The 20,039-nt window shown below is 41.6% G+C and overlaps 1 long non-coding RNA gene across 1 annotated transcript; it reads left to right on the top strand.

Annotated features, from left to right (window-relative positions):
• The first annotated feature begins 220 nt into the window (after positions 1 to 220).
• Positions 221 to 18,927, top strand: LOC148224389 (uncharacterized). The gene is made up of 3 exons (XR_015802509.1): positions 221 to 360; positions 15,173 to 15,332; positions 18,795 to 18,927. It is a non-coding gene; the product is annotated as an uncharacterized LOC148224389 (long non-coding RNA).
• The last annotated feature ends 1,112 nt before the right edge of the window (positions 18,928 to 20,039 follow it).

Here is a 20,039-nt window from a genome sequence, read left to right as displayed (position 1 = left end):
GGAAATTGAAGTGTCATATTCTTTTGTGCTCTTTAATTGCTTTCTGGAGTGTAAGAACTGGGTAAATTTTTCATCTACCACTTCCAACTTCTTAGATGCTTTTATGAGAGCTTTCATAGTAAAGCATTTACTGTAAAAATATTTCTTTGGTAGTCCTGGGAACTTGCTAAACTTGTTCCTGGCTACTAAAAAGCTTGCTTTTTCTCCCTGCTGCTGAGTCAGTCCTGGGCCATGAGCTGTGCTGGGCATCCTGCCAGTCCTGTTGTGGAGCAGGGTGGAGTGAGGGTGTGGTGTGGAAGAAGCTTCTGTGATCTGAGTGATGCCTGGATGCTGAGCGGGAAAGGGGAAGCTTGTGTTCAGGTGAGTTTTGAAAATGCGCTGGGAATCATGGTGTCAAGCTGGCCTTGAGCCAGCCTACAACAAAGGCCAGCAGTCTCCCAGGTTATGTTAGGAATAGTGTTGCTGGCACGTTGGGAGAAAGTGATCCTTTCCTCTCAGATCCAGTGAGACACCTGGAGTGCTGCGTTCAGAGCTGGGCTTCCTTGGTACAAGAGAGGCACAGATTTAGTGGATCTAGTCCACCAAAAGGCTGTGATGATTAGGAAGCTTAGCATCTTTGTACAAGGAGAAGTTGAGAGTTGGAACTTCTCAACCTGGAGAAGGCTGGGGAGGGACCTTACCAACGCACAAATGCATGATTGAAGGAGGAGTAAGCCTAGACAGGCTCTTCTTGATGGTCCTTAGTGGTTGAGAGGCAATGGGGCATAAATTGAAATACAGGAGAATGTTGAAACATCAGAAAAAGCTTTTCCTATGACGGTAGTCAATGGAGCAGATTGCCCCTAGAGGCTGTGGAGCCCCCTTCAAAACCAGTATGTGTGCATGGGGGTGAGTGTAGGACTAGATGACCTCCAGAGATGCCTTCCAACCTCAGCTGGAGCTGGCTGCAGAGCAGTGTTAGGTGTGGTGCTGCTGGGCTCTCCCACCTTAGCTGGTTTTTAATAGCAATAGAGGCTTGCTGCAGTTTCCCATTTCAATAGCAAAGCATAGAACTTTCTGTACGGTGGAAAATTCTTCAACTGCACCAGTGTGAAAGCTTCCCTTCACATTATCTGCTACTCATTAGAAAATTATTCACATTTCTATATTTCCTTTTTTTTCCCCTCTTCCAGTGGTGCCTGGTAGTTGATCTGGTAAAGGAGCTAGATGGGATTCTGAAATAGTTGCTTAATAGCAGGGAATTTGGGGACATGGACAATAAGCCAGCTGCTACAGCAAATAGGCCTACAAAGCAGTTCTTGAAATTATAGTGCTTTTTAGGACTTCTTGTATGAACATGCACTAAGCAACTGTGCAGCATAGCATGCTGCACTGAGCTGAAGACTGGTAAGCAAGTAGAATGTAAAGATCAGTCTTTATAGAAGAGAGTATGCTCTTACACATTTGCACATCTGTAAAGTACTTCACAAAAATGACAAAATATAACCTGCTGGTTTGATTTCCTGTGTATTTCATGAATTCAGCTTTTATGAGAAATCATAACTACCCTGAATAGTCCCATATGTTTAAGACAATGATGTATTTTTGCCTTTACTTTTGAAATCTTTCACTATTAATCATGCTTATGCACTGGTAGTGAGAGATAGGTGTACCTATAAAATCAGAGGGTAGGTGCAGACAGTTTTGGTCTTTGCTGATCCCGAGGTACCAGCTACCTTGCAGGTAGTCTTTGTCCTGCATTGCCAGCTGGACTGTGCTGCTCAGCCAGTGTTGTGCAGGAGGAGCTCTGGGGGCATGGACAGGTACTCCATGCTGGCTTCCATGTGTCATCTTCTCTGAGGGTTCAGGCCCCCCCCCCCAGTTATCTGCTTCTTGGAAAGATGTTCTCTTTGCTGCTCCCAAGCTCTTGATGCAACAACAGCAGCTTCAGCTAAGCTGTGGGGAAGGGGCTGAAGAGTAAGGCTGAGTTGTTGCCCGTCCCTTCCAGCCAGTGTTGCTGTGAAGGTTACTACTTGTCCATTTTTCAGCACACCATAGACCAGTGTAGACAACTCCTAGCTTTCTTCTATGAGCTAAGCTACTTTGATAAGCTTGAAATGTTCAAGCAAATGAATCAAAGGCCATGCTTTAAGGCCCACAGCTTTTTTTTTCTCAATCTGCCAAATTAAAAGGGAGAGACTTGCAAGCCCTTCTTCTGCTGTATGTTTGTCTGTGTTAAATGATGTGAGACCTCCTTGAATTCCATTGAATCACTGCTGAGAGCTGTAGGATTATTCCCTAATTGCATCCAAAACAACTTTTTTAGATGATAAATAATATCATGTATTATACAGAAGCATGCCTCAGCCTAAACTTTGAAGTGCTTCACAAATTAATGTTTAATGAAACTGTTCGCCTCGAGGCTTGTGCTGTACTATGTAACTGGCTGAATACACACAAGCCAGTGCTCTTTCATCTCCCTGACAAGCCTTACTGCTTTAATACAGCATGTTTTCTCCAACTGTGTGCAGTCAGTTCTCAGTTTTATACACATCTCCCTGGCCTGCAAAAATACTACCTTGTCCCCCTCAAAAAGCCCACACATAGCAGGAGACTCTAATGGATGGTTCATATAGAAAACATACTCTTGGGGGAATGTTTCATGGAACAAAACATTATTCATAAATGGTTTTGTAATACAGTTCATCGTGGTGAACTATACTGTGTTATTGTATAGTGGAGGTGCTGGTTGACAGCTGGCTAAACATGAGCCAGCAGTGTGCACAGGTGGCCAAGAAGGCCAGTGCCTCCTGGCTTGTATCAAAAATAGTCTGGTCAGCAAGACCAGGGGCGTGATCAGCACCCTGTACTTACTACCTCAAATCCTGTGTCCAGTTCTGGGCCCCTCACTACAAGGAAGACATTGAGGTGCTGGAGTGAGTCCAGAGAAGGGAAATTGAGCTGGTGCAGGGTCTGGAGCACAAATCCTGTGCTGTGAGGAGCAGCTGAGGGAGCTGGGGTTGTTTAGCCTGGAGAAAGGGAGGCTCTAGGGACAGCTTATTGCTCCCTGCCTGAAAGGAGGTTTTAGCTAGGTGAGGGTTGGTTTCTTCTCCCAGATACTTGTGATAGGACAAGAGGACATAGCCTCAAGCTGTGCCAGTGGAGATTCAGACTGGACATCAGAAGAAATTTCCTCACTGAAATGGTGGTTAAGCATTGGCATGGGCTGCCCAGGGAGGTGATGGAGTCACCATCCCTGGAAGTGTTCAAGAAATGATTGAATGTGGCCCTTAATGCTGTGGTCTAGTTGACAAGGCAGTGATCTGTCAAAGGTTGAACTTGATCTCAGAGGTCTTTTCTGCCCTCAATGATTCTGTGAACATTAGAAACCCAGTAGCTACAAACTGAAATAAACCATTGGTCTTACTGCTTGGCTGCAGGTTTTTGTTGTGATTTTAATAGAAAATTTCTTCCTGAGTCAGCTATCAAAGTTACAAGCTTGCCATTAGGCTTTATATTCTATAATTCTGCAAAAGTTGTCACTTTGTTGGTAGGGTGCCTAGTATGTTTTTGCAAGCACAAAGGTGTCTGAAAATGAAATTTCTAAACGGCTCTCTCTCTAAATCTGATAGTGCAAGGATGTTTTTGTTAAACTGATATAATGAGTCATTCTGCAGTTTTCAATATTTAAAGCTGACATCCAAATAAAATCTTCTCTTGTTAGTGTGACAGAGGAGTCATGCTGTTGGAATTGGAACCCTAGCAGAAGATATTGGCATTATGAAAATAATAATGTCTTGCACAGAATTAAGTGCTGTGCCAGTCCTGATCATTGGTACTACAGTGACATTGAAAGAAAACAGAGTAAGATGGTGATGAGAATTACAGAATAGCAGGAAAATTTCACTCAGGAGGAAGCTGGCTGGCGATCACCTAGTCCAACTTGGGTTTCAGTTTTTCATGGTCCTTTTCCTGCACTTAATCACTGCTAAGTTTCTTGCAGAGCTGGGCTGCTGTAATTCAGTACCCTGAACTGGCAGCTTTAAGGTGCGAAAGAAAACTCGGGAAGGTTTCAGGAATGAGTCCAAGTGTTTTGCCTTAGACACTGTCAGGGCTGGAGAGGAAACATCAGGGTCTGGGAAGCTGCCCTGGTGAAGGCCCTGGCAGTCTCATTCCAACAGAAGCAGCTCCTGGTCCTCTCTATCTTTTGGAGCAGAACCTTGGATTTTCACAGACTCAACTTGCAAATTGTACGAGCGGCTTATATATTTTAAAGTAGTTTAAACTGATCAAAACATCTGTAATCTCTTTCATGCAGCAGCTGAGAGCCCATGCAGTCTGTCTCAGGAGCTCCCTGGCAAACCCTGTGTGAGCTCTGGGGTAGGCTTAGCCCACTGCCCATCCTATTGCTTCAACTCCAGGGATTGTTGCACTGGACTTGCAGGACTGACAATGTCCAATAATGGCAAGACCATTTCCAAACCCTTAGCTTTGTTACTGAAGCCCTGCTCAGTCTGATGGGCCTCTCTGTGCAAGCATATTCAGGAGGCATAAAACAGTATGTCTCATGATGATCACTACCTTGCAATTATCTCTGTGTAGCTGCTTCTGACCACATTTTATTTAGCTGGCTGCCTACAACACTCTCTGCTCTGCAAGGCTGCAGCCTCCTCCAGCTCAGAGCAATTCCTCTGAATGCTGTGTTGACTTAGTGCTCTGACTTGCTTGTGCCCAGGAGGGAGCTGGGCAGAGCCTGCCTGTTCTATCTCAGGGAAGGCAGAGGTGAGGGCAGTGCCTGCCAGTGCATTGGCAAGGAGCCCTTCGTGGCAGTGCCTTGTGTCCCAGCCACAGCTGCCTTCCCCAAAACCACCTGTCACCTTTTCCCCACCTCTGCAAAACCCCACTTTTCCTGTGTGGGCAGAAAGCCTCCACTGGTCCTACGTGTCCCTTCTGCTCTCACATGACTCAAACCTGTTTGACAAGTCAACTTGTTGAAGACCAGCCTCTTTCCTTGGAGGCCCCCTCATCCTGCAGGATCCCCTCATGCAGGAAGCTCCTCCCCATGCAACAGATTCCTTCCCAGTAGCATCCTCTCATACTGCAGCTGCAGCTCTTTCTAGTAAGGCTTTCAAGTTCTCCCAATTAAGAGGTCTACCCTCATTAAGACGCTTTTTAATTTTTAAAAAAATAAATTTAAAATTGACTTACTTTGAATGTGTGTGGTTTTATTCATAGTGAATCTTTAAAATATGTGAAATGTGTGGGAGGTGACAGCAAGGCTGGAAGATGAGTTTTTGGGGGATGTCTTCCTTTTCAATTGAAAGAGAAAAGAAAATTAAATTTCAATTTATGCACCATCTCCAGTATGAATTTAAAAGTGCATAGGAATGGGAGTAAAAAGATAAAACTTATTATACTGACACCAGCTCAGCTGCATTGCTTACATTGTCCATGTGCAAAATGAGCTCGTTAATACCACAACAGTTGTGCAATATAATGAGTTTAATACTGCTGAGTTTTATTGCTTCCTGCTCTCCCTCATTTTGCTGCTAGTGGCATTTAAATCCTGATGCACTGAGATTGTGTTTACCCAGTTTATCCTGTGTTTTTATTGTGACCAGGTCAAATTAATCCATTTTTCTTTCAGTAGAAGCAAGACCTGTGCTTGTTACTATGGCTGGGACTGCTTACAGGGTGTTTTGCCTTCACAAGGCATGTACAGACATGGGAACAATGGTTGCAGCTGTTTGAGTTGTACTGGGCTAAGGCAGCATGTAAGGAAGGTTGTGGAGACCTTCAGGCATAAGAGACAGCAGCTTTCTGAATGAGAGTTTTGTATGTGGAAACCTCTGCCACACCTCTGCTAGCAGTGTGCTACTGACCACAAACCTGAAATAAGCTTGCTCCTAATTTCTGTTCTTTTTCAGGTTTTAAAATGGTGATTTTCTGGGGAACCAGGAAGGTGGGAGTTGCTTTGAACACCAAGCTCCTCAGAGGTGTTAGGTTGCAAGATTATCAAGTGCAGCCTTTGACCAAACACCACATGCCAACTAAACCATAGCACTAAGTGCTGTGTCCAGTCATTTCTTGACTGTTTCCAGGGATTGTGACTCCACTACTTAGCTGGGCAACCTGTTCCAATTCTTGACAAGACTTTCTGTGAAAAAATGCTTCCTGATGTTGAACCTGAACCTCCCTGCTACAGCTTGAGGCCATTTCTTCTTGTCCTGTCATTAATTGTCTGATAGAAGAGGCTGAACCACACCTTGCTACAAGCTTCTTTTGGGTAGTTTAAGAGAGCTGTAAGGCCTCTTCTGAGCCTCCTTTTCTCCAGGCTAAACAGCCCCAGCTTCCTCAAATGCTCCTCATATGATTTATACTCTAGACCCTTCAGCAGCTTCACAGTCCCACTTTGGACACTCCAGCCCCAAAAGTGATTCTTTTCTTCTTGAAGTGAGGGGATAGATAATCAGTGAAACACCTCCTAGAGCCTTGCTGAAAGTAGACATCTGTGTCAGTGGACAGCAAAGCTGCAATCCCAGTCATAAAGCAGAAGCAATGCTTTCAGCTCTTGAGGCACTCCACTCCACTTCCCTGCACTTGCTATTTGCCCTGCTGTGCTGTAAACCTGCGAGGTCAGAGTTGTACATGGGGATAACAACACAAGAAAGAAACTATCAGCTCTGAAAAATAACTGCAAGCTTTTAGAAAGCTCCTTGTACATGATGTCTGTAGCCCTCAGCAGGCCCTCAGCAATACTTTACTGTGATAGCTGAGTTTAACTCTGGGAAACTATAACTATAGGAAAAAAGAGAGCATACAAATCTCAGGGTTACTTGCATTTTATTAATTAACTCATTCTCATAGTGTTCAACATGTGCTATGTTCAAAACATGCAGAGCTCCCAAACAGGCTGTTTTAAGGTATTGATTTATCTCAGGCCTTTCTTTGCATAATATCATGAGTTGATTTTGTTATAGCATCTTACAAAGCCCTGGAAATGGCTTTATGTTTTGGAGATTTCAGGAGATTTTTTTTCTTCCCCCTGCAGTATGCAGTTAAAACATGTTTTGGGAAGGTGTAAATGCTGTTTAGGCAAAGCTCTCCCACTTCAAACACTCTGCCAAAATCTGTCTGAGCGATCACAACCCTTATGGCTCACTGTGGTATTGTTTCTGGTGTGTGGGCCCAGTTTATCCACCTTTTCCAGTTTTTAAGGAGCTTGCCAATGTAGCTAGGCCCATTCTAATCACAATTCCAAATCACTGTGTTGTTGGTTCGGGTTGCTTTCAATAACAGCCTCCTGCATCTTTAGGCACCTAAACTTGTAGCATATCTGATCCCAAATCTTGGTACAATGAATAAAAATGGGTCTGCTTGTAACAAACCTTGATAGTTGTTTGCATTTTTCGCCATCTGAAGATTGGTATTGGTGTCTGTAAGGGTATTATAGCTATTTTTATTGGAGAAATGTGAAAAAGAGTTGTCATGTTTATGAGCTGGAATCCCATTTCTTCACACTATATCCACAGTACTACCAAGGCAACATAAACTGCTTGATGGCCTCCAGCTGCCACCTTTCTCCATGGCATCTCTCAAAGCACACCATGTGCCTGGGGAAGTAACCAGCCCTGAATTCCCAGGAAGTATCAGTGCTGTCACTTTGTTTCTGCACTGACCAGAAGTGCAACCCTGGATGTGAACCCAAGGCTTAATGCAGATTGCAGACAAAGGCACAGCAAATCTTTGTGATTCCATGTTTCATGGAAGCATCATACCTGTTTCTATCACCTAGGGACAGCACCTGGCTTGAATTACTATGCAGTAACTCTAGGGTGAAGGTCATTGGTCCAGAAGGACTAGGCAGATGGTAGAAGTGCCCAGATTCTGCTGGGACAAAGTAACCAGAAGAAAAAATAAGGACATATTTGGGAAACCTGCATGGGTAGACCCAGACTTACTGTATCCCAAAGGATCAGCTCTTGCTTTGACTCAGGGAGAAATCTCCTCTTCAAGTCCGCAGCATTATACTGTCCAATGTGGAAGAATCAATTTCACCTTCAATTACTGTTTTGTAAGCAACAAACAACTAGAAAATATAGGTCACCTGGACTTTTACAGTAAGACATCCACCGCCAGATAGCATCAGCTTTGACATTAAATCACTGAATGGGAGACATAACCTACTCTTATTCATTTTTATTATGGTTGTAAAAGAGATGGCTCAGGTAACTCAAATCTCCATGGTCAGAACATATTATCTAACAGTAGGCCCACAAACAACCATCATAACATTATTTTGACCTTAAATTGTTCACAGTCTTGTCCTTCAGGGCATTGTGTCAGCTTACCTTGATCATTACACCTCTTGAATTGGGAATCAATTAAATGTCATCTGATCTCTCCAATCTGTAGTGCACAGTTTATTTTTATGCAGGAGTTGAATACTGCAGCATGATCATCCTGCACCTTCAATTTTCACTGTATGCAAATACCGAATAAATACTGCTGTTTTGGCATGTTTAGAAGAATACTTCCCAAAAATATATGTTTATTTTCAGTGGCCTAGCCTAGTTCTCCAGGTGAAAAAAAGGTTGTCCTTTTACTGAAGCAGAGCTACAATATTCCTAAAACTACAATATTCCTAAACATTGTGATAACATATTCTTATTAACAGAGTTTATTATCTATCTAAGAAGATTATGTCTGAAGAGTCAAAGAGTAAATTGTTGTGCAATTGGGTTTTATTAGAAAATCACTTTGAATTGTTTTGGTATGTTAGAGCACACCACATGTTAAGCAGAATTCCAGTTTTTTAAGAAAAAGATGTTTGTGTAGAAAGAAGTGCTAATGTTGAAGAGTTAATGTGAACATAGAGGGCCCCAGCACTGCTCTATAAAGAGGAAATTCTAGGAAGGCTGTTGAAAACAAATTGAACCACAATATACTGAGAAAATTTAATTATTTGATTTAAGTATCCACCATTTTTAAGGCACAAAATTCTGCAGATTTCGGAAAAAAAGAAAAAAAAGAAAAAAGAATAAAGGAAAAAAAGAAAAAATAAAAAGAAAGAAAGAAAGAAAGAAAGAAAGAAAGAAAGAAAGAAAGAAAGAAAGAAAGAAAGAAAGAAAGAAAGAAAGAAAGAAAGAAAGAAAGAAAGAAAGAAAAGAAAGCAAGCATAAACCAGCCAGAACAAGCATAAACCAGAAGCTACAAATGTCCAGATGTGAAACTTTTGTTATCTGACTTTGGGGAGGAAGCAAATGGCTGCAGAGCATCCACTGCTATTCCAGAGGGAGCAGGATCTCTGCAGAGGTGACTGTGAAGGTTATGGTATTGTCAGACTGAAAACAGCAAAGTGGAAAGCAGGAAAAGGAAAGAATAATATCATATTGATTCCAGATCATGTTTGGGGATCTCTTTATGTATCTTTTTAGCAAAAGACCAGTGATGAAAGTCCACTGGGGGCTGTCCTGTGGGAACATAACATTACATGTGTGAGCTTAATTCAGTCATCTCTAGACTTTTGCAGTCAAGCTCCACTGTTCTAGGGGACACTGTCCAGTCCCCAGACTATTAAAAAGTGAATCTGGCTTCCTCTTCCTTTCATCCTTAAAGCTTCTTTTGTTGTTTGCAGGCTGATAGAAGAAAGTCACTTGCAAAAGGGATGGAGCAAATTTCTTAACATCAGAAAGAAGGGCAACAAGAGGGCATCCTATGCTGCAGAATCTGCAAACATGCAAAAAATGAAAGTGATACTTAAAAGGGAAAAAAGAAGGAGTAGGTTCAAAGCAAATTGCTCAGTAACACATTTTTTTTTAATCAACAAACAATTGTGAGTGGAAAAGGGTATAGCAAGGTGTTAAGTTTAGAGATAAGACAGAAATTTAAATTACAAAAAAATAAAAATTTTCTGGCTGAGAGAAGCTGGCTGCAGCTCTAATACATTCCATTCCCATAAATAAATAAAATGGAAAAAAACCCCTAAAAGGTAAGTTTTTTTCCATGACTAGAGCATAATACTATTTTTTATGTTTTACACAATGCTGAGTTGGCAGCAAAAAAAACCCTTGCTTGCAAAAAAAGAACTTCCAAGACACATTCATACTCTCAGGGTCCCAGACTGAAATAAATATGACTTTTTAAGAACCACTGAGCATCTTCTTCCAGAAACTCAGGTCTTTTGGAACAGTAAACATTACTGATCATTTCTGAAAAATTTGTCTGGAGCCTTGGCTGTCCTTAACACAGTGCCTTCCTTTATATTGCCCGGAGCAACAGCAAACCTGAAACCATAAGCATCAGAGTGTTTTGGGCAATTTTCTTTCTCCAAGGGGCTGCCAACTTTGGGTCCTGCTGCTACAGGTCCTATGGTTTAGTACTCAGCCAAGATCACCAATTATGCAGCTTTGGTCAACGAAGGGTTGCAATAGTAGGGAAAAATAGGAAAAAAAATATATATTGCCCAGTGTAGCAGATTTCAAAGCTATGGGGAATGTGTGGATCTATAAGGAGTCGGGAAATGTCTGACATTCCTGGGTTCTGCACTAGAATTTCTAACATTATAAGTCAACACTGATAAAATCAAAAGGCTGCTGTGAGTATAAAGGAGGATGGAGACTGTTGTTTGGTGTATTCCTATTGTACACAGTGTTAGAAAGTCTCGGCTACCTGTCCTACAAAAAAAAAGGAAGCTATGAAAACGGACCATGCAAACCCACTTCATACTGCAAAAGAACCCTAGTCCAAAGCTTTCAGCTTTCAAAAATATGCTTTTGGATAATAAACCTACTGGCACTCAGATGCCAATAGAAGATGTCCTTTTATTTTTATAACCATGTCTTGTCCTCTAGCTGGGCATGCAGACTGTGGTCAGAGCACAGCAGTTTCCTGGTCCCATTTTGCTTCTGAGTCACACTGAATTTTGAGAGGCAATTCTGTTGACTTTGCTGTGCCTCAGCTTGGCCATTCAGGGACTTGGTCTTCCTTACCTGCCTAAGGTCATTGTGAAATTTAAAACGTGCCTTCAACTTCTGAACAAAAATTCAAAGAAATGCAAAGAAAACACCTCTAACTCAGGTGTTGAATGCAAGCAGAGGCTGGAAGGATACCATTTATTGTCACACAGGTCTTCCCTAGCTATCAGCTGCAGGCCATAGCCTGTAACATATTGAGTGACTTTGGGTTTGACCCAGCAGTGCCATTCTTAGGTTCTTACTGCAGCAAGCCTAGAAATTTCCTTAAGCATATTAAACATTTGGCTGATGTGCTCTGCCCCTCAAGGGCCAGAAAAGCATCTCAAGTTGTAGCTTGAAGAAGAAGGATTTTGAGTATTTTGTTCAATTAAGGCAGTCCTATTTTCAGTGACTAAACATTTGGGCAATGCCTTCCTTTCAAGATGTCTATTGAGAGCACACTGCTTTTACAGCATGAGCTGAAAGCTCTTCAGTCATTTGTTATTTTAACCATAGGGACTGAAGTTAAAGTTTGCACCACAAGAGATGGGTGTCAGCTGGATAACAGCTGGATCGTTTGGGGTGAACTGATACAGACTGGCTCCTTCAACAGCTGCTTCCCAGGTGTGCAGACATGTTATTGAATTTTTGTGGAATTTTTCATATAAAAAGTAATGTTGATTTTGGTTGGTATCTGGGCTCCACTGGAAAAAAATCCATTTTATTTTCATTTGAAATTATGTTCAGAAATTTATCAGCATCTCTTTTCACTTGAACCTCTTGAACTGAGGAACAGAGGAAGGAAAGTTTAAAAAACCTATATGAACAAGAGAGGAAACCTTGAACATTATTCATGAAAGAGCAGGAGACAAAATTAATATCTATGTACTTTAGATACTTGATTACATTGTGTTTCTTATGCTGTGCAATTTTGCCTCTAAACTCCCTCTCTCACCTTTCCTTCCATCTGCATTAAGAAAGAACTTAGTATAAATGTTTCTAGGACATACAGCTCTGACAGATGTTCAAGTGATAAATATTTGCAGGCAGGGTAATTTTCAAAACCGGTGTCATTTTGTTGATTTAGGATTTTTCTGCACCTTGTATTTTTGTGCAAACACATAACTCTGGGAAATAAATTTGTCTTAATCAAAGAAAAAGTAATTAAAAGGATTGTAGCTGAAACTGCTGATGTTGCTTCTGAATGTCACAAAAAATGGGATTTCAAGTGAGGCATGATGTTTTCAAGTAGATTTAGGATATACAAAATAGATTGAAAATTTCTCTGTTTGAAATTATATATATGCTGGAAAGCATGGACACTAATTTACTACAAAGACTAGCAAAGCAGAAAGGAGAAAAATATAGGTGAAGCCTATAGGTAAACAAAGAGATTGAAAGAGATGAGTAGGCAAAAGAGAAACTGCCTTTGAGAAACAGTGCTCTGAAGTCAGGAAGAGAACTTGTACACAGCTGAAAGAAACACGTGTTAGGGGATGGCATCACTGTTGCAGTGATGTGCCCAGGGCACTTCAGGCCAGCAAAGCCACAAACAGTGCAAAAAGGAATTTTCTTTTACATTGCAGTTTTTCTACTTTTTTCTTAAACTTATTTAAAAAAAAAAAAAAAAAGTGGGGAGAGATATATTTGTGGTCTTACAAAAATAATTAATTCCTGTCTAGATGTTTTATTTCTTATTGTTCCTGACCCTCCAGACATCTGACTGAGGTTTAAGCAAGTGTGTTTACAACAGTTAAGATTTGGGTGAAGAAATTTTACCTAAGCTGCTGGCTGAAACTTCACGTGGACTTTTTTCATCACTGATGGGCAATATTTCTGTGCACGAGAAATGAAAAGGCAGGGAACCTTCATTTCCAACTTTTTAAATTTTAAAAACCTCTTTTATTTTGGATATACTGACTTCTGGACAAGCAAACACTAGTAGATTCATGCTGTGGTGAAAAGAAAATGTGTTCTTCACCTTTTCCTTAGCAAAGTGCTTGAGTTTAGAAGTGATCAAGGCCATACAGGCAGAAAACCTCTGCATCTGCCAGGGAAGCAATCCTGCCTCTGCTGTGGGAAAGTAACGGAAATGAATTAAACCCACCTCAAAGGGCTAGAAAATCTATATATCCTGGCTGCATTACTGCAGCAAACAGCACATTTCGTGCCTGACACATCTTAAACGCTGTGTGAAGTGTGGTGAGGAGGGAAGCCTTGGATAGGGATGCCTGGACCACCAGCAGGCACCACTTTTTAGCAGAAGAGAGAAAACTGTTGTGGGAAGGAAAATGCCAGCAGCACCATTAGCTGTGGCTTTTGTCCTGTTTTCTGTGTCAGGACAGAGGGCAGGGCCTGAATGACTTTGTAGACTGAGGATGGCATGGGAAAGACAGCACAGAGAGGTGAAAGTTCCTCTGGTTTCCATCGGGAACGCAGAGCTCCTGTAGGAGAGGCAGTTCCTTGGAGGAGCAGGTTCTCCCTGGGGGAGAATTTTCTTCTGGGGCCATCCCACCTCAACCCAAGGCCACAATGCTTTTCTTCCTCTCACCCTCCACTCGCTGCTCTTCTCAGCTCTACTTCCAGACACTTAATCTGTTAGTATTCCCTGAGCTCTTGAGCAATATTGTGCCTTTTAGAAGGAAAAAGAAAACTCCTATTTTATTTAAAAAATTTTTTTAATTCTATTTTTATTATTTTAGTAAACTAATCTAATAATAAAAATCACAGAATGGTTTGGATTGAAAGGGACTTTTAAAGGTCATCCCAGTCCAAACCCCCTGTGATGGCAGAGACAACTTCAACTAGACCAGGTTGCTCAAAGCTTCATCCTTGAACATTCCTGGAGATGTGGGACCCACAACTTGTCTGGACAACTTGTTCCAGTGCCTCACCATCTTCACATTTCTTCCTAATATCTAATTTAAACCTACCCTCTTTCAGTTTAAAGCCATTTCCTCTTGTCCTATCATTACATGCCCTTGTAAAAATTCCCTCTCCAGCTCTCTTGGAGGTTCCCTTTAGGTACTGGAATGTGTTCTAAGGTCACCTCATTGCCTTCTCCAGGCTGAACAACCCCAGCTCTCCCAGCCTGTCTTCACAGAAGAGGTGTTTCAGCCCTCGGAATAACTTCATGGTCCTCCTCATCCAATGAACCTTGTTGTGCAGGTGCATGTAGGGTGAGGACTGCTCACCCTCTGCTGGGCACCTTCTGAAAGAAGAGTGCTCTCATCTCTTCCTTCAAGCAGTGTTTTGCCCAGGACTTCACTTATCCCATTGTCCTGAGGGTGCTGGGAATAGAAGAACATTTTGTAATCATATTTTCGGTGTGTTGTGCTCACAAGCCATACCACATGCCAGGGCTGCACATATCTCAGCCAACACCAGGAGCCCAAAAGACACAAAAAGACAAGACACAATGAAGCAGGACACAAGACCCTTGTTCTAGCATCTCTAGGAAGGGTGCCTTTCACATTCACCTGCCCAGGAGCTCGCAGCTTGCCCTGTGGGAAGGGAAATCCTAGAGGAAAGCTTGGGGCACCAACAAGAATTTGTGCAGATATTGATCACCTTATAAGTGCTTCTAATTTGGGGGAATGTTGCAAAAAACTGGGAGGAAGGAAAATTTACTTCTTACATTTTGTTGATTGAAAGGAGAAAACGTGTCTTGCATCTCAATTCTCAGACAAACTTGATTTTCCCTGTCTTGTAAGGGCCTAGAACTTTCAATAAATTCCTGGCAGTACCCTCAAATTATGACAGCATTTGTAAAGACCTATTTCATTTTTCTCTTTTCCTTCCCTTCTTTGAGAGGAAAATCTTGTTGTGTTTGCAGTGCAGAGATTATTTGTCAGAAAGGGTTAATTTTTTTGCAGGAATCCAGCACTTGTTCAGTACAGAATTTTTGTATCCATGTAGTCAATGAACTCTTCATGAAAGCCTCCCCTCATTTTAGCCTTCAGACATAACTCCAGATATTTCTCGGTTATGGCAATACTAGAGCATTTTCTAGTATCAGCACTCTATCAGAAGAACTTTAGTTGCCTCAGGTTGGTGAGTGGAGTTATCTTCAACATAATATGGTAATGGTGTTGTTGAGAGAAAAAATTACTGAATTAATCTGAGGCTGATGGTAAGCTGAAATTTTATTGTTGTTGACATTCAGACAGTGAAAGCACTGCTTTGTTTTGTTTTGGTTCTCTTTTTTTTTGTTTGTTTTCTTTTTTTTCCCCCCCCAGAATTAGATGAAGAAAACAAAACATTTGAAGATGACACTGCAGTTGTTATTCAGCTACTGAGACTTCTCCTCTCCTTCCCTCTGAATGAAGAGTGCTCTCTGAGTCACAAATTAATAGTGGGCCATGGAAGGAACATAGACAGAGAGTGATAGGACCAGAGGTAAGTCACAAGATACAGCGAGGGACTTTCCATTCACATATGGGGAAGTGGGGAAACAGAAGTCTCAATGAGTGGGTCACATGCTGGAAACAGGGCCCAGGGTGCAGTCTCTGCAGCCCTGAAGATTTGTTACACTTCACTAAATAATGTCCCAGGCTACCGTGGGATCCCTATGTAACTTTGAAGCTGACTCTGGTTTGAATAGCAAATTGGATTACATGACACCCACAATAACCTAAATTTTTTTTTGATTCAGTGCAATTTTGGATACATATTTCTTTCAATGGCATCGTTTCCCGCCTAATCCTACCCATCTCGTATGAAAATCAAGTATTTAAAATAAAAATTTTCCCTTTCCTAAATAGCCTTAACCAGCCCTGTTTATCCTTTTAAGGACATAACCTCTCTCCACTTAAGGATGCCCATATCATACCCAGTTTTTATCTTGTTCTTCTGGGCAATCTCTTTTTGATGTGCCTTTTTCAAGTTTTGGTGCCTCTGGGCACTACTGCAGCAATGAAAATGCATTTCTCCAGGCATGCCCCAAGGGGAGGACTGAGTTTGTTGCTGAAGAGCACACGAAGTTTTCACCAAATCTCCTGGTTCTTCTTGTTCCCCATCAGGCCCTGTGCTCCCTGCACTGCCACTGTGTTCCCATGGCCCTACAGAGTGCACATGGGGCAAAGGACCCCTAAATGCCCTAAATGCCCAGTGCCACGGAGCAAAAATGCTCAGATGCCTGAGAACCCCTGGGGGCTGACTCCACACCTTGGCATGTGCTGACCCTCACATGCATGAGGAGGACAGCCCTGCTTCGACATCCCTCTCTGGGACAGAACCAGCAAAAACAAATTTTAACAACCAACTGGCATCAAAGCACGTTCAGGATCCCCCTCCTTCCCTCTGGCTCAGGGATGATGGTGCAGCAGTCCCTGAGGGAGCAGGCTGTGGCAAAGCTCCTGCCAACATTTCAGCCTGGAATGCTCCTCTGTGTGGTATTTCAGGGCAGGGTTGGAGGGAGGCTGCATCCACTTTGGCCTGGGAGAAATGGTCCAGAAGAAACGAAGGGAAATTCTTACAATTGATGGTGTGGCTTTGAAATCAGCACAAGAAGTCAGATTGCTAAGTAAGGGAGATCAAGGCGAGAGCATAATGTGAAGTGTTGATTCAGCCTCTCCTGTAACAAAGAGAAACAGCCTGTCAGTGCCAGCCAGGAATGCTTAAATCACCTCAATGAAGCTGAAACACAGAAAGCATCCAACAGCCTGGAAAACGCCATTAAAAGTATTTATGTATGCCTGCATTTGGCTTGGTGAAACCTGCCCATGCCAATGTTCACAAATGCGTGTGCAAGGCCACTTCCACCCAGCCATGACACAATTGTTAATACCGAAATAATCACAAAGGCTTTTTGCCCCTTGAGATCTGTTGGGTGCTACCTGACTTGGATCTGTACCTGTATTTTCCAAATGTCTTGCAAAAGCTTTGGTTCTCCTTTGAGAACGTGGGAAAAGGAGGTGCAAGGGAAGTGTTTGCCTTGGGTGGGAGCCTGGGCACATCTGCCCTGCAGTGCTGTGCTGGCCACTGCCCCAAACCCGCCCAGCTTTCACGGGAGCCAGCTCGGAAAAACAAGTTTGTCCCACATTTTCCAGAAGATGGAGCTCAAGAGTCTCCCATGTGAAATGGTAAAGGGTTGTCTGTGTCTGGGGAATACGGGAAGATAGATACTGTTCCTGGGGAGCTACCTGAATAATACCTTTTGTAGCAAAAGGCTTAAAATATATTCTTATGAGAAAAGGAAGTACATTCCCTCCCCCTGCTCCCCGAAAGTGTGTCTAGAAATTATAAAAAACCAGCGAATTTTAGTCTATGGTAAAAGATAAATGAAAAAGTATAGTTTATTTGTGAGAAAAACAAAGTAGGAACTAGGCATTTTCTGAAGTAATTTTGTGCCCTACACCAAGTCCCCCCCACAACCTTTAATATTCTTGCTGGCCAGAAACTGAATTCCCTGGAGAAAAACCAAAAAAACAAACCAAAAAAACCCAACAACAAAAAACCAAACAAAACACACACACACACACACACAAAAACAAACCCAGAAAAAACCCCCAAAATCCAAAAAAAAAAACCCCAACAAGAAAAACAACCAACCAACCAACAACAACAACAACAACAAAAACACAAAAAAAAACCCAAAAAAACCACCACAAGAAAACAAGGAGGAGATTCTTATTTTCTTGAGTCTGAGTCCACCAGTCTCAAGAAATCAAAAAGTCGATTTCCAGAATGGCTTAAAACATTTTCCAAGTGCTGCAAGTGGAATGACAGACAAGGCAGACTGAACCACCTCCTTAGGAGAGAACCATGCACGTACAAGAGGTCAGCAGGAATTTGCAGAGATTAACAGCTAAAACCATCTGCACTCTGGAAAAAATCAAACCCATACCATATATTGTGTGAGAAATCCATGCAGTAACACCAAAATCCCTGGGGGTCCTATTAGTCAAACCACTAGATAGCCATGAGAAAACAGTCCAAATGAAAATTATTAGCAGCTTGGTCTCTTCAGGTCCATCATAACACAGTCTAGTATAGCTTTTGAAAGAAAAATATGAGGTAATTCTCTGTTAAGCTCTTTGGGCATTGATAACAACTTCCTCCAAAACCAGATGGATTTTTATATCCAGTCTCAGCCGCCCAGTTCCACACTTAAGTATACACACTCCCAATCTAACTGAGATGATGTTGATATAAAGTAGTAAATATTTATTTTTATGCTACTGTTATGCTATCCATGTTCTATTCTATAGCATATAAAGAAAAAATTCCTATAGCTTACCTTTTACATTCATCTGAGTAAAGCTGAAATAATAAAAATTGGAGTGAATTCTGCTCCTATAGAATATCTGAAGGCTGGATACTAAGAAGTTTGAAATCTCACATTGTCCATTTTGCAACTGGGAAAAATACTATCGATATATATCTATAAATCTATAATGCCAAATAGGCTGCTTTTACTGCCTGGGGTTAGGAAATTCCCAGACTTATTAAGTTCTGTTTCCTTCCCACTGCTAGACTGAGAGAACGTAGAAGTCTCTAATAGGTCAGCTCTCAGAGATTTCTTTCCTCCAACTCCTTCCTCCTTTGGGTTTTCCCATTATAAAAGACCCAGTGCACCTGCCTGTTTTCCCTCTTGGAGGAAATGTGAGTGCACATTGCCAGGTCACGTCCAGCCTTTCCCCCACCAGTACCCCCAGGGTAAACCAAGATCACAACTCGGGCATAGCTCAATCCCACTCTATGATGGGCCTCTCTTTTCAGCAGTATCACCTCTATAAATTTGATTGGAATTCCTCCCAGGTGAGCTTTGTGAGGATATCTTTGGACTCTTAATACATATCTTTGCACAGAAGGAGCTAATGGAATGAATGAAACAGACATCAGCTGTTTATTTTGAAGGAGGAGTGCAGACACTGCTGCTGCAGAAAAGGAATATCTGGGACCAGAGCAGTGAATGGACGCACTCTTTGCTCAAGGCTGCACACAAGGAAACTCCTGGCTGAGACAACCAACCTTTCTATACTCAGTGCTGGTGAGCAGAGGCCCTTCTTTTTTGGTCAGAAGTGTCTTTTTCCATGTTTCAAGAACAATTTTTTTGATGCACATTTATTATTGGACCTTTTATAGGCATCTATTTGATGCAAAGTCAGCTAAAGACAAATCAGTTTGCTTACTTTTGTAACAAATGGTTATTACTTGCCTTTGCTACTAACCTTTTTATTTCAAAATTAGTGTTGAAATTCAAGATTTTCAACAAACTTCTTAAATTTGCAGTTGGAGGCCAATTACTGTGAGTTTATGCAAAAATCAGTGCATAAACAGACTACTCCTGAGATACTGAATAAGTAGTGCTCTTTCAGGAACACTGAGTAAAGAAGATAAACAAAACTGAAAGCAAAGTCTGAGGATGATTTTGCCTGCTAAAAAGGGGTATGGAAGAGGAAAAAAGTAAAACAAAAGTATAATAAAATGATATTCAGTTAATTCCTCTTTTGTAACTTAATGATAGAATGGACAAGACATATACATCAATTATCAAAGAAAAAATTAAGCATCAGACTATACTGAATCAGACACTGACAACTTGGAAAGCAAATTAGGTGAAGAAAACTTCGCTTTTGTCTGTCTCGAAAAAGATTTGTGTCAAATATTTGTTAAAGCACAGACTCAGCATCCTGCTCTAGTTGTGTGGAACTGAACCTCTCTCCACTCCCTAAACCTGCAGAGAAAAATGTATTCCTGAGATTTGAAAACAAAGGAAAAACCAGATTCTGCCAGAGACTTGACCAACTTCACCTAATGCTAGTAGAGAGGTATGGACTGAACATACTTTTCCCTGTAATCCACAGGTTTTTTAAAAGTCCAGCCACAGAAGTGTAAATTACATGCCCAAAAAAGTGGCAGATTAGACCTATGGGGGAAACTATGCTTAAGTGGGTTAAGAAAAAACATGATTTACTGCTCTGTGATAGTTTGTACCTTGCAGGAACTTGCAGCTGACCATGCCTTCCTTTCACACAGCTAAGGGCAGTCACTCTTGTTCTTTAATCATATTTCTTTTGTTTCATTTTTTTCCCTCCTTTTTTCACCTTTTTGCTTTACAGTGAAATTTATTTATTGCTTAATGGCACACAGATTGATAAT

Source organism: Sturnus vulgaris, chromosome 3 (assembly GCF_052056855.1).
Source record: "Sturnus vulgaris isolate bStuVul1 chromosome 3, bStuVul1.hap1, whole genome shotgun sequence".
In the NCBI taxonomy this organism is placed as follows: domain Eukaryota; kingdom Metazoa; phylum Chordata; class Aves; order Passeriformes; family Sturnidae; genus Sturnus; species Sturnus vulgaris.
This window is presented reverse-complemented; position numbering and strand designations above follow the sequence as displayed.